At 32.6% G+C, this 16102-nt stretch overlaps 1 protein-coding gene across 2 annotated transcripts in view; it reads right to left on the bottom strand.

Annotated features, from left to right (window-relative positions):
- Window positions 1-16102, bottom strand: part of LOC144848467 (mesotocin receptor-like) — a 48852-nt gene that overhangs the window by 13669 nt on the left and 19081 nt on the right. Inside the window, exon 1 of one of the 2 annotated variants that reach the window (XM_078705219.1) lies at window positions 8277-8517. The exons of the other annotated variant lie outside the window; for it this stretch is intronic. The gene's annotated coding sequence lies outside the window, so the exon portion shown is untranslated. Of the gene's footprint in view, window positions 1-8276; window positions 8518-16102 lie in introns of those variants that run through there. 2 annotated transcript variants of the gene reach the window in all.

The raw sequence follows: 16102 nt of genomic DNA, 5'->3' as shown, positions 1-16102 counted from the left end.
TAATATAAACTTATTAACAAAAACTATGCCTAAGAAATCTGCCTTCTCGATTGCGAGATCGTAAAGACCTCAAGTGGAATTTCTGATGAATAGATTAGAAGATGACACATTGTCAATTAATGGTTATAATGAATGATTAAACGAATGAAGAATGTTCATTAAGTGAACAACGATAGAAAACTGACCTTACCAACTAAACGAGTGATTTTGTACAAAAACCCCCATAATTGCCCTTTTTCTGCTATTAATTATAAAAAGTACAGACTGTTCATAGTGTTCCTTTCATAGCATAATAAATTGGCATTTCATCTCTTTAACTAAACAACTTGTAATTAACGAGCTTTGACTTCAATCGATAATTTCATCTGATGAACTTAAACTAAATTAGAAGTACGGACCCTAACAGATAAAATAATTAACATCAATTCCCACAAGTATTTCTAATGAGAGTTACGATTGTAACAATAATATTAGGTTCTGTTATAATTATTGCCAGAAGACTCCCCCAGATTGGTATTTCAGTAGGACGCACCAGCCACAACTCAATTCGAATGGTCGAGCGATTTTCAATTGGTTTAGGGTTAATTTAAAAGGGGGGGGGGGGGGGGTGGGGGATCTATATCCATAAAATTGGTAGCAGACGTGAACTCTGTTCTCTGTCATTATTCTGTTAGCAGAATATGATGTTCTCAGATACGAATTGATGATGATTTAAATCTGAAGGTCCAGTGTACACATTGTTCGTGTGCAATTTAAAAAACCCGGTGCATGTCTTATGATTGGTTAGTGCCTCCGAACATAGTTCTTCAGTATTTTTATACCTCTCCTGTGGTGAGGTGTTTTGTACGCTTAACGTTAACACGCTATCATTAAAGTAATGGGGAATTCTCCTCCTCGTCTTTCCCCGCAGGTCATGGTCGACCCATAATTGATTTTAGCAATTTTATAATGTCCATATTTTTTAAATATTGTCTGGTCCGCGTGTATATAAATGGTATCCAAATCGACAAGCACCCGCTTCTTTTGGTACTATTGAACATTGAACATACATTGTAAAATTGTGTAAATAAATAAAGTATATTGCAAATTGTATAGTTCGGAAAAGTAGGGGTTACCTTAGGTCCTCCATCTCAGCACCTGTCGTTGTGGACAGACGAATGAGTGCCGTTTGGTGACAGCTGAAAGATATGAAGGGACCCTTCGGGAAGATTAAATGTACAATTACAACTGACCTGAATCCAGATAGTACAAAATAAAATAACTTATGTAAATTGATACCAAAAAAGTTACTGATGTGTGAGTTTCGAGGCTACATGGTGGTCAAGAATGCGATTTTAACTATCTATATATCTATATCTAAGTATGTATTGTATTGTTTTAAATTGCACTTTGATGAAGAGGACGTTACTAGAGTAACAACGATTGAAAACAACAAGGCCATATACATAGCTGCAGTCAAATGCCCAGCTTACCGACCAACCGACCAACCGATATAGTTAGCTGTAGAGTCGTGTTGCACGCGACTAAAAATGAAGAACGAGAAACAATAAATGGAAATGGCGAAAAACGTTTACAACAATTGAGTTGGGTATAAAATCATAATACACCGTTGATAGCACTTATTTCCTTTGTTTTTACATAGAGAATTTAGTTTATAATAACTCCTAGCGTATTAATTTAGGCCCAGCGTATGCGATACTATTTATTCATGTTTTAAGGTACTACATTTTTAAATATGTTCAGAGTTACATTAGGATTGTACGAGGGATTTTAAATGTATGCAATTTTAAAGTGTTGACACATACTTTGTACTCCACCACATACAAACAAATTGTTTCTATACCCTGTAATTTGAGTGTCGAAAACGTGGGAATAGGAAGTAACTAAACTCATGTATTACTATAATACGTCACACCTCTGTTTAGCCAGGATATCCAACACATTTGGCGTACGTTGGGATATTCTCTCTAAATTATTAAAGTGCGACAGCGCAATAACAAATATCGAAAGTTGATATATATTTCCGATAAACCTCAATTTGGAAAATTCGTCGTACGTAGTAAGGTTAGTAAATGTAACAGTAAATCACTGAAACTAAAATCTCTAATTACCAAAACTAATAGTCGTAAATTTACAACATATTAAAAAATATTTGATGGTTATGGACATGTTTCTGACTAAAAGTTTTTCAACTAACTAGTTCAATGTAGTCATTGGATAGAAAGACCAGTGTGTGTACAGCAAAACCTGCCACGAAATATCGTAAAGCCTCGGAAATATCTTCTTTTGTTTGGTCTCGTATGTGTATTTTCATGATGTGCTTCTTTTCTAGATTGCTTGTACAAGCCACAGAGGGGGCTTCTTTTCGAGATGGGTTTTTTTTTCTTCAAAAGGAAGCGCAGTGGGCTTCTTTTCGAGGTTCCCAATGAATCAGATGCTGATAAAACTGCATAACAGATAATCAAACGATTGCGTATAAATGTATGAATTATTAATTTTCATAAATATTCATGTATTAAATTGATATAACCAAACATGTATAATATAATACTTATGTATGTTAGACATGTCAGGTGTGTCGAATTATCGCACAGATAATTGAGTAAAACGATTTGAGTTACCGTCTCTACTCTGTGTACAATAATTAACCTTTTTATGCTCATTCAGCTTGATTGATCCTTTAAATATATTATACATACCAGAGCTCAACAACTGTTCTTGCAATAAAGAAATCTCACAGGGTTCAAATGTCAATAAAATTAAACTATTTTGATTTCATTCTATCTAATCATATGCAAACCGTATTTGCATTGTTTATTTTAAAACTTGATCAAAACAATTTACCATAAAAAGCTGTTGATTATTTGTATCAAAGGCGAATCTTGTTATCACAATTTTATTGCACCAAGGTTTTGTCCGCATCGCAGAAATAAAAACAAATACTATGGGAATTCATGGATCGCTGACCAAAATACAAATACAATTGGAAAGCAATGCACTTTTTAAAACACGTGGCAGTGAATAGTGGACATGTACTCTTCCCTGGTGAAACTAACAAAAAAGTGAAACAAAATGGAGACTGGAATAATAAACAAATATTATGTGTATGTATAAATAATTTAGTTCTTTTAAGTTGAATGAGAGGAAAGATTGAACATACGGGACCAAATAGTGACAAATTCATCAGGGTGGATTTATAAATAAGAGCAGAAGCCCAAATAACTGATGTGAACGAGTTTTTTTTTTTTTTTTTTTTTTTTTTTTAACCATATTTAATGAGGGTGATCCATCCAGCTATTGCTGATCATTAGGGGCCCTCAGAGGTTCACAAGACAAACATATATACACACGATGCTCTACATAAACAAAGTCTTATTACAAGTCTTTGGGAGTGGAGTTGTAATTTGGTCCTTAGAAGAAATCCTGACATGTGACGGGACTTGAACCCAGGACCCTTGGAGTGGTAGCCAAGCATCATAACCACCAAGCCACACTCATAACATTAACAACAGTTTATATGAAACATAACATATACATAACAGATATGGATGTATGCCGCATTTGGCCCCTGGATAAAAAAAAAGAAGGGGCTAAAATGTGTTAGATTAAACATTGGGGATACTTGAAATAAATTTAAATATTATGTCACACAGCACAAAACAGGCAAACAAATATAAACTAAATCGAAATGTCATTCTATACCCAAGGGGAAAATCTATTGGACCAAATAAGCCAAATTTAATTTGGTTAATATTATTTTGAGATATTATACAAATGTTAGGGAATTGTAATGTATGTATTGCGTCTAGAAGTACAGTAGTTGTGTGTAAGACTTCTGTTAAAACAATTGTAGATTGGATATATATCTACTGTATATGTTTACAGGTACTTAAATACCATAATCTCGACGGTAAATTTATGGGTTCAGATCTTAAATTGCTTAGCAAAAAAAACTTTGCTTAAGACAGTTTAAAAACTCCAAACAATATAATATTAAAAAATATTTGTCCCCTTTTTTGGATACATTTTACACACATAATAGCAACAACATTATTTACCTGCAAAAACTGTATAATTTAAAGCGAAAAACAGTCAAATTGGCTATCAGCCAATAGGGTTTTGGTTGAATTCAACCGTTTATTTTGACATTTTATAAGTGAAAACTTTATTTTTCGGGTGTTTTTTTTCTAGTGATTAACATTTTTCATGTTTTGTGAGACAATACATCAATAAAATAGCAAAACTATCAACTTAAGAAAACCGATTTGACTTTATATTAACAGCCTTTTCTTTCATTGTGCTGTTGATAAATTAATAAGGTGTAAAACCCACCAATCAATAGAAAACTCTGTACTAAATGATTATTAATAACCTTTTTTGTTGACCTTTTATGCCTATAATTTTTCCTTTTTTCTTTTTCTATATAAGTCCTCATCAGAACCACATAGTGTTTACTGGGTTTTATGTAAGAGTTTTATAGCCTACTGTATATAAAAATAACCTCTTTTATGCATTTTAATTGTCTTACATTGTAACATTCTATGCAATAGTAATAATGTATTAAAATATGCTGAAGTTAATAATAGATGCTGTGTTACAGCATTTTATAGGTTATTGATTTTATATATTGTTATTCATATTGTATGTATAGTCCCTTCATATTATATAATTTAATGTGTTCTTATCAATCAATAATTTATTTCGTCTTACAATATTATACGTTTGCTGGATTCCTATAGCTACAGATTTACTCTACTACTAAGTCCTAATCGGAAAATAAGTTGACCAACACACAACAAAATGCCTATGTAAATTAGATGGAAACCAAAACAACATGTCCAAACAATCCTATAATCTATAAATCACAGAAAGGAATTGAATTAAGCGTTTAAAAAAACAGTGATAAGTAACCGATAACTCATATAAACCATTTGACTTTGTGTATACTTTTTTTCTCACATTTATTCGATATCAGGGAGGATTTATAATACCAACGCCGTAATAAATGTTTCAAGATGCCAGATTCATGGTTAGTTTCTATCATTAAAACACTGAATGATATTTTATTTGGGATTAAACATGAAGAAAATGTAATATTTCTTTTTCGGTGTCATGTTTTTATAAATACTAAAAGGAATTAAAGCTATCGTTATTTGATCTATTTTTGTTATTTATCATTTAATAGCATGGCTTTAATTTGATTTATTTTCTTTTTATGGTCTAAAAAGGATAAAACTGTTTCATATCAAAGCACTTTCTTAGACTTCTGAAAATATTAATACTGTACTTTTGTATAACCGTACTGTTTGATTTCATCTAGGCCTAATGGAGGGGTGCAACCATTTTTTGATCATTTTGATTCTTTTACATTTCTAGCTATTATTCATTTGTGTAATTGCAAAAGTAATATTTATACACTCTATATATTACTAATACTAACTGATTTAGTTAGATCAGGCAAGTTTAGGCACTGTTTATTTGACCAATTATTGCCTTAACACATTGGCTTTCTTGCGAACTTTCTTGAGTAACCCCTACTCGTTTCAAATGATGAACTGGGTGAACAAGAGAATTTTGTGTACACTGGAGTCCTACGGTTCTTCGAGAAGAAGTGTTCCGCCACAAGAACCAATGAGCAAGTGAGTCGGAACCCATGCCGATAGTGTTATTACCGCTCAAAACATTGTAGATTTAACTAATTAGGTTTATATAACCATTTAAATTGTTCCGACTCGAAGGTGGGACGGAATTAAATTAATCAAAAGGATGTTTTAAAAGTAACATTACAGTATCTAGAATAACGTTCTTTCTCGCCAGCGTAAATCAAACACAAATAAAAACAAATATAATCACCTAGGTGATACGTACAATACGCAAATAAAATGATCATTACATGATATTATTAAATGATTTTGTTGTTTTTGTGTGAAAAGTTTCATCGAAATGCACAAAATATCCTGGTTACCTGATTATCGGTACTGTATCCTAATCGTATATAATTGTTCCAGTTATTATAGATAATCCAGTGTCAGATACAGTATGTATCACATGTGACGCCTGTTTCATAGGCTATCATCCTAACGATAACCTTAACATCACGTTTGTGAGACACTGTACAGTTACATAATTTTGCCTAATGATACTCGGCCATATAATTCCGTTTGTGAGATACAGTACAGTGACCAGCCAGTTCATTTGACAATACAAAATGAACATATATAGTACAGTGTGCTTACATACGCTTGACAAAAACAATTATCTCTAAAAAATGGAAAAACGCCTGCTTTCTAAAGAAGCAATCTACTCTACGTCATAGGCACAAAATGTGTCGACCTGAAACGGTCAACAATCTAAAATTAACCCTTAACTTGCTGTAAAAGAATATTACGGTAAATTAGGGACGACAAGTTCGGTCTCAAAGGAATACCGGTACTTTAATGATAATGTCTATGTAATACTAGTAATAGGCACATAATCCGAAATACAACGAGGAACATCACGTCATAGGCAAGCCTAACTAGCTGCACACTTACAGGTTTGTAAAAATGGTTTCTGTACGTCATTGAATATAGCTCCGAAATAGCTTGAGGTAATATGCCATAAATCAACCTATAATGATCTGTTGTAATCGATGATCCAAACTAATATTTGTTGCTGAATTCCTTCAACGAATACAAAATAATTGAAATTACGAATTTTGAGAATGAACGAAACCATGTTGATACATTGTTAAATATTTTAGTAGACATTGGATTGATTTTACAATTATCTTTTCTTTACGATACTATGGTTAGTCCGGATGGTAAATCTAAGTCATGTGACATGACCCCGAAACTAGAGCAGTCCTACATTTTAGGCTTCTAATAGTTTCTATGTTCTAATTGATAATACCGTAATAACTTTTGGAAATGTTTTCATTCTGAATAATAAGTTTGTAATCCATCACTGTCCTTAGGCTGGTTATCTTAATATTCTAATGTTATTCAATTCAATTATTGTAATAAATTGGAACTTTAAAATCATGCTTATTTGGCTAATTAAAGATATATTATTCCTTGAAAAAATAATTGAAAATATTTTTTGTTGAATACAAAACTTGCCATAGTTTGAACAAGAAATGGATCGAACTAAAGTTATTTACCTGATGAAACTTAACATGGAGAAAAGTGAATAACATTCACTTTTATTCTTCAGGCTTATGGGACAATATACCTCTTTAAGGGCAAAACAATTACTTATTTTTTTCAGAATGAAAACCCAACGATATGAACAAACAAAATAGAAACAGGAACACGGATAATATAGAAACAAGCACTCGAATAATTGGAGAAAAAAACACCACTCGCTCGAATATGGAACCCTTCTTAAATTTGGACATAACGTAATCATATCGGTTTTTAAAAAGCCTTTACATTTACAAACATAAATTTTAACATTCTTTTATAAATATTACAATTTTGAACAGCGAAAACAACTGGGTGTCGTAAAGATTTCACAACAGGCAATCTTGATTTAAACACATTTCAGCAGAGGGGAACCAGCCGACCCACCCTACCTGGCATAAATTTCGAAAATCTCAATGCAAACTATAGGTAGGTTACGTTCATCACTTAATTTCAAATTGTTTAGGCCTTGCTTTAGTTCATTCCTCCATGCACCATTATTACGTGAATATAGATTGGCATCAGTTTCAGTAATGCTATAAGACTTGCTACCCTCTATTTTCGTAATGAAAATGACAAAACATACATACCATAAAGAAATACTGTATCATAGAATTAGCTAATAACATATAAAATAACTATCATAATAAGTTTGGTTAAAGATGATTCATTAGTAGTCCGGTGAATAAACCAAAAACAAAATCATAAAAGCGTATAAAATATCTTTTAGGTCATTGGTATTCCCAGAGAGTCCTTTTTGGTTGGGGAAGAAAGTTACTCACAAACCAAACCAAGGCACTTGCCCTTGTGGTCCCCATTGGCCCTCCGCATACCATCGCGCCAAATAGTTTAATAAAAACACTCGTATTTTATTAATGAACAACATTATTAAATCTGATTACACCGTTATAGCCTTCAGTTGACGAGTGTTTCTACTATAAAAACTCAATTAAATTTAAGAATTGATTTGTACATTCACTTAACTTCTAGAGCTAATGTTGAAGTAACCACCACAATGGATTACATAAATTGTTATGTTGGTAATTTACATTGACGTTTGACGCAATGTTTGTTCAATGAAATTGTCTAAAACAGACACAATCGAGACCTTACCTCATCAATATCAGTAACACAATCTTCATATTACACAGCCTAAATACTATTTTCAAAATCATCTACGCTAACAAATTTGACATTCAGAATGTTTTCCGCAAAACGTCAATAAAAGCTTGGTTGTCTGAAATTACTACGCGTATACGTACGCGCCTTACTAACCGATAAAGACAGCAGGCTATAACACGGCTACCTTTAAAAACAACAACTCCTCCTCAACTGGCGTAATCAAAAGTGAGATTAGTTGAATAACTCGACTGAGTGTACGCTCCTCGGGCTTCAATCAAATATATACTCCAATGCGCAAAGTACTGCGCATGTTCAACGACCAATTTGGACCAATGGATTGGATGATACATACTTCACTACTATATACGGAATATGTACTATATATATAATATAATTCAAGAAATACGCTGGAAATATTATTATAGAACTTTTCAATACTTGAATAGGCCTACTGATAAATTATTGTTGCACCCGATTCTCTGTACATGTAGGTTGGGCTTGTGGCCTATGATACAGGTTTCAGGTGTGATACATATGTGATACTGTATAATAGAATGCTGTACAAGTAAACTGTAGATAAATTACAGATAATTGTCGAAACAGTGCTTTTGCTTTTGAAAAATATATCTAACTGTTACGTAGACCTATATCAGGCGTTTATAAAAATTTAAAATATGACTTTTTAAGTAATTGGGATTTCCAAAAAAACACAATCAAGCGTATATCGTCATGATTTCTACAAGATACCTTCTGATTTATTTCATGTGGTAGTTTATAGCTTTATTTAATGTTTACCTTGACTTTAGTAAGCTGCGCATGTTAAATCGTAATACAATCACGGACGAACAAATGCGCAGCGGTGTCCGAAAATGAAATAGCTGTCACTAAATCTTTAAGACAAACAATTTAAATAATGAGTATCAACACCTTTTCTGATTTTACAAGATTTCAAGTATCCTCCTACATTCTTACGGAGAAAAGAATGGATTATCTGGGTAAAGTACACCCGTTTGTCACGCACAGCCGTGCACCGTTGTTGTAATATATTATGCTTTATATAGAGTATAACAATACAATTAAATATCCAAGGGTGGAAGGTCACTTGTAGTAATTACAGTAGGTTCACACAGCGGTTTGCTGCTGATTTGGAATGTATAGATGTATGTTAGGCCTGACCGGTCTGACCCATCGTTTAACCTGTGCATATCATTAAAATGCATTTTTTACAACACTGTTCATACTATTTTCATTGATTAAGTGATAATACGTATCGTAAATTATCTTAATTCCTCTTCAAAGATAGATCATGTAACCTGTCCATTCTAACAAGTTAGAAAAATGATAATTTTATAGATATTGATAGATAGATATAAAATATATGTGCTTGCGGAACTATATAATAACAAGGCCAACAGCCATAAGTCGCGTGCTAAAACGCATAGTGATACCGGACCGACATACAGACCGACAGACCGACATAGTGAACTACAGAGTCGCGTCCACGCGACTAAAAACTACTTTAAAATTGGTACCAGTTGTGTATAATTCTTGTACCCCAAAACGCACTTTTTTTCTCCATATAAGCCCCTTTTAACCGATTTTGGAACAAATATAACCACTGGTACTGTCGATTAAAGAAGCAGACATAACAAGGTAACAATTTTAAAAACCATATTACAGATGAATCATTATAAATATACCCTCGAATTCAAAAAGTCCATATTGAACATACAAGGACATGATCATGTATTAATAAAACACCCATAAAATGGTGTGCTGTTTAAATAGATCTACGTTATTTGATTTGATGTTTCAATATACTGTACATATACAATCTTGAAATTGAATACTCATAATGTTGTTATTTTACTGATGATCACTAGTGTATAGTATTATACAATTTAATACATTTTCTGTCCTGTAGATCACTATAGTATAAGGCCTACATTACAAGATAATAATGGCTTTACCAAAATGTCGTATTATGCTATGGAAATTTAGAATTGCATACGGTACTTAAGTGAAAATGTTTTAGTCTCAACGATTATAGACCATGTCTTTATAAGTAAAAGATGCTCTCCAGGTGGAATGCTATCTATGAGACGAGAGTGCATCGTCTTGTAGTAATGAGTCAGTACAGTTTATCTGTTAATTTATACGTAATTTTACTTTCTATTGACCAGATATTCCGAAATAAAAGATTGAATGAATGAAATGATATATGGGAAATATAAATAGATAGATAGACAACTTTCTGTTGATTTTCGTAAAATAAGTTCAATGAAGAAACTGTAACTTTCTAAATTTTCTTCCATTTAATCTCAATTGAAGAGTATAACTCTCAATAATTTAGTTAAAATGTATTGTTTCTGAATCTTCTTGAATCTTTGTTATTATTGTTTATTATTATTATTATTATTATTATTATTTATCATTACTTTTTGTAAAAGGGCATAGGCCTAGGCCTAAACTGTTGTATTTTCAATTTTATAATTTGATAATATCAATCTATGTGTGTTTATGTTTATTTTTTGTAAGATACGTAAATGATGATATTACATTACAATATCGTTACATACCTCCGTATATAATTTCATTCTACACATTTCCTTATTCTATATCACAGTCGTAAAGTCTACCCTTACCCCACCAGGTCAGCCACCTTGCTGAATATTCACCTTGTAGTAAATTGTAGTAACAGCTACCCAACTCCCTAACGAATAGCTATTGTTACACTGGTCGTAAAAAATATCATTTCCCATGGAACATTCATTTACCCCATGCAACCTAATGTTCTGTACGAACGTCATCACGTTAAATGCATTACTTTCCTTCTTACTGATAAATAGCACATTAACAGCAAGGTACACATTTATGGGTTAAAACTCAGTGTGACTATTATTCATTGTGACTCTTCTTAAGCTCTTGCTGTCTACACTATCAAACTAATTTGACAAAGAAGTGTGACGTGCCCAAATATGGTAGTGATATGACGTCATCGTGTCCATAGTGGGAACATCACATTTGGTCACATCAAGTTTGATAATGTAGACAGGGCTTAAGTTCATGTCAGTATTTACAATTTGTGCCGATTTCTTAAGACAGTGTAACCGTAATCATTTTCATTTATAACAAGGGTTTGAGGGCTGCTCACTTCTGGGGTAGAACTATAGTCTTCTCGGATAAGAACCTAGTAGGCCTACATCTTTCGAGACGATAAGGTGTACTAGCGCACACAGCCACTGCCGTGGACAGAAGAAATAGAGCCGTAATTTGCAGCACCGCCATGACGGGACCATTAGGGGAGAAGAATGTTGTTGAAAAGTTGTAACATCTGAGTCCTCGAGTATCTGAGTATTCAATCAATCAATCAATCAATCAATTAATCAGTCATAAGATGATTAACATTAGTTAATCAGTAATATATTTTTGTAACTCTAACATCTAACATCATATTATCTGCTTAATCCAATATAATTGTTTTCATAATGTTCGTATGTCAGTATTTTGCAATCAGCAGTAACAAGCATCAAATCAAATGAACATTTTGTAGTTCAAATAAAAAGAAAAAAGTCGTAAAAATCACATTACATTTGAATCTATAAAATATCATCTAATCCAAAAATCTCATATTCAACATATTTAAGACAGTGCTAAAAATGTTTCAGGTTAAAACTCCGTTTGACTATATTACTTGTGATTTTCCTTGTCATATTTTTTGCAACAGCAACAAGCATCAAATCAAATAACATTTTAATGTATTTCAAACAGTAAAAATCAATTTAAATTTGAATCATATATAAAATACCATCTAATCCAAAAATCCCATATTCAGCATAAAAACTAACGTTGTGACATGTTTGATGTTTTAGTAGCCTACATATTAAAATAATTTTTCCACGCTTTTTAAACACTATGTTTACTTTTTACAATGAAATTAAGTTTACATCTTGCTTGCTCCAATTATGTTTTTGGTGAAATTGTATTTTCTGGTTTATAAGATCCAATTGGAATTGTTTTTTTTTATTTGATACAAAAAAAACACCAATTAATTGAACAATTAATAATAATATAATATATACGAATTTGTAAAGCGCCAATTCCAGCAACAAGTGATCAAAGGCGCTGTGGACTAAGATGTTACACCTTTTCAACAACATTCTTCTCCCCTAAGGGTCCTATCGTGTCATCGGCAGCCAACTACGGCGCCATCGGCAGCCAACTATGAAGTCTCTTTTAGTTGTTTGAAGACATTAATTAATTAATTTTCTTTAAGAATATTTAGTTTTACTTTACCATTATTATGTGTGCTGTCTCTGATGCAAAAGTTATGACGAAATCCTTAAACTGTGGACTGAACAAATCATAACTATCATAATTATCTAAAACCATATAAAACACCAATGCATTGCTAATTGTCAACGTTCCTTTGAATATGCAAATCACAAAAATCGCTAAATTAAAATGGAGGAACTATAAAACTGATGAACCTGTCCCGGTCAATACATGCTCTCAACCAAGCAGACTATCTGAACAACAGTTCACGTTGTTACGTAGGTGGTACTTCGTCTGGTTATTGACATACAATGGTACTTGATTCCATTGATTTAAAAACATGTTTACCTAGGCTGTGAGTGTGAATAGAATTAGTTTTCTAAATGCAATTTACAAGATAAATTACTTAATATGGATTTAATTTAATGTACAAGACGTATTACATTGGTCTAAGCTATAAATGCCCTCTCCCTGAATGGTGTATCCAAAACGTAATACAGTAGAAGTTACTTTTTTACCCTCGATAGGGTACAGAAGTATGTGTTATTTTTAGTTAAGGTTTTCATTGTTCTAGAAGGATCGTGAAATACCCAAGAGCCTGAACAAATATTCTATTTCAAGACAATGGAAAGAGTAATCGCTTCCTTTATTCTGAAATATTGATTAACAAATAAATTCAATAATTGGAATTATTAATTCTAAAATAGTTAAATTAAATCTAATAATTGCAATGTTCAAAGAAGACCATGATAAACTAAACAAATCGTAGGCCTATGGTAACTAAAAGTCAAAGCGTATATATAAAACAAATACTAATTTAGGCCTATCTCAGCTTTATTAAGTAAAGTGAATATTAAGCAATACACATTCCATACTTGGTCGTAGTTGACCAGAGTAACTGAAAAAATAATGTTACAGTTAAATAAAATTGACAGAGCTTTGATATAGGCCTAATTGCTTATAATTTGTTGTTTTTCCTGTTTGTTCTTTTACATAATCTTAATTTTTTTTGAAGGAATCATGTTTTTTAAAAATAGTGTAGTGATTGGAACGCACCGTAGGTGATGGATCAACTTTAATTTATGTTAATTTGTACTCGTGTTGTGTTAGACATAACACCTCAAGTGGTTTGATTTGGGACTGTAAAATGTTTTTTTGTTCACACCAAGAAAACTAGACCGGCTTGACCTGTAGCACAATTATAATAGACAGGTTTAGGGATCTCCAGAGGCAATTTCGTTTGGTATGTTTATTTGGTGTCGTGACATTTATTGCTTGTGGATAATTTCCGCACTCTTGATTCAACACTGACACCGCGGTCGCCCCTCCTCAACCCCCATTTTGATCAACCAAACGTAAAATTCACAATACAGAATGTAGACTATTATAGAAACGCTGACGATTTTTAAATGACATTATATATTTAAGATTTAAAAGCTTGTGAATTATATAAACATAGTGATCTGTATTATTCAAGAAACAGAGTTATAGAATAACTGCATTAGGAAGTTCAACAACACACTATTTATAGTACCGTAGTTTAAATAATTAAATTGTATATCAGGTGGTATTAACGTTGTCAAACCAAGTCACGTGAATAAAACATTGGAAAGGTAAATTTAAAAAAAACAAACAAGCAAAAACAAGTGTCTAGACGAGAATATCTGCGAAATACGTCAATACATAATTTGTCAAAAAAAATCACAAATATTGAGTTCCTCTCTAACTTATATGCTTTAAAACATTCAAATACAGATTTTGTTACCTGTACATATGATTGGCAAATACGACATATATCTGATTACTGCTGGATTGAAACGCCACTTAAATGCACGACCAAATAATAATTTGTCCTTTTTTATGTATAGCGATTAAGCCTCGTGCTTAGGAAGATTCGAGAAAAATAATCAAGTATTAAATCAAAAGGATGTGTAGTAAGCCGTCCATAGTTCGTGACACCAAAAAAATAGAAGTCCGAATAAACCATAAGATTGAAAATGGATCCCGCCTGCTTATGTTTCTGTGTCACATATCCATATCCGTGGGTGATAGGCCTACATTTAGCACATTTAAAGTCGAGATATGAGGAAAAAGCAAGGCAGTGGTCCATTCCCTACTGGATGCTAAATTATTTTCTTAAAATAAATGTATTTATCAAGTAGGAAAAAAAACAACTATTATTGTAATACTAATTTTATTTATTTTCTTTACGATCAGTTGGTACATTTAAGGTTCAGATGGTACCATTGGTGGTACGTTTTGTTTTTTTTTTAAATCTCAAAATTTGGGATTTTTATACAACGACTATTGAGCGTTTAATCCAGCCTGTAAGCTTGGTCCTCATTTGGACGCAACGTAAGGATGTAAGCCGTAATGTAAGCGAATTGACCAATCACAAACAACAATTCGAATAATCCATCATTCACCAGCTTTGATTGGTCAATTTGCGGCTTACGACCTTGCGTTGCGTCCTATATAGTGGGAATCAATCTTAAGTGCGCACCGTTTATAACTACTCTTCTCCGCGGCAAAATTCCGAGAGCCGTATCTGTTTGATGGGTCTATCTAATGGCCTAGTGTTCACAGTAGGTGTTTTATGAAACAAATATTAAATATGAATGGATATTCTACCCATTTGATTAAAAGCGTTCATGATTGATATACCATTCTCGTTGCAGGCAGTGGGAAAAATCATGTTACAATCCCCAGTTGTTTTAAGTGAGTGGATTGATCCAAGAACCTCGGCAATACACACTTTTCAATATTTATCATATTCATCTGTTTATTTGATTTCGTCAAATAATGACATTACATATATAAACATACATATTTGAATTACTGAGAAAACAGATGTGATAAAATATGAATATAAATAAGCTGACGCATGTGATATGGATGGGAAGAGAAAGGGGGAAACAAGATAAATAACATTTACTGATGTTGTACTGATTTCCTATAAGAATGTTCTTCGCTTGTTATTCCTACGCTGTTGTACACGTTACAGTAGCCTACACGTGGTTAATTATATTTTTAAATATTTAAAAATTCTATCAGAATTTTTGGAAATACGAATTAGTTAACCTCACAATTTTCTGTTTATTATAAGAATTTCGTCAAATGTTGTTACATAAACATACGAGGAATTACTATATATTTGAATTTCAGCGAAAACAGATGTTAGGCCTATGAGTAAATAGGCTAGCTGGCCAATGTAAAAAACTTCACAAACAAAATTAGGTCCGTCAATATCACTTCGTAAACCGATCACGCAAACTAAAATATAGAATCTATATTATTTCTTATTGGCCAACGGTCAACGCGAAAAATTGCGCATCCGAGTTTAGGAAATGACGTCGTTCATGAGCACTTATGTGAATCGAAAAACTCAGCAGACAGGCGATGGATATGAACATCTCAGTTATCGTTCTTGTAGTGGAAATGGTTGAGCGTGAATAAATTGGTCTAGTGGAAAACAAGCTTTACACTATCGACATTTGTCGTCAGGTGGTGTGGTGTCTAATATGAAAGGTGAACATGATTAA

The sequence above is a fragment of the Antedon bifida genome, chromosome 1 (assembly GCF_963402885.1).
Source record: "Antedon bifida chromosome 1, ecAntBifi1.1, whole genome shotgun sequence".
In the NCBI taxonomy this organism is placed as follows: domain Eukaryota; kingdom Metazoa; phylum Echinodermata; class Crinoidea; order Comatulida; family Antedonidae; genus Antedon; species Antedon bifida.
This window is presented reverse-complemented; position numbering and strand designations above follow the sequence as displayed.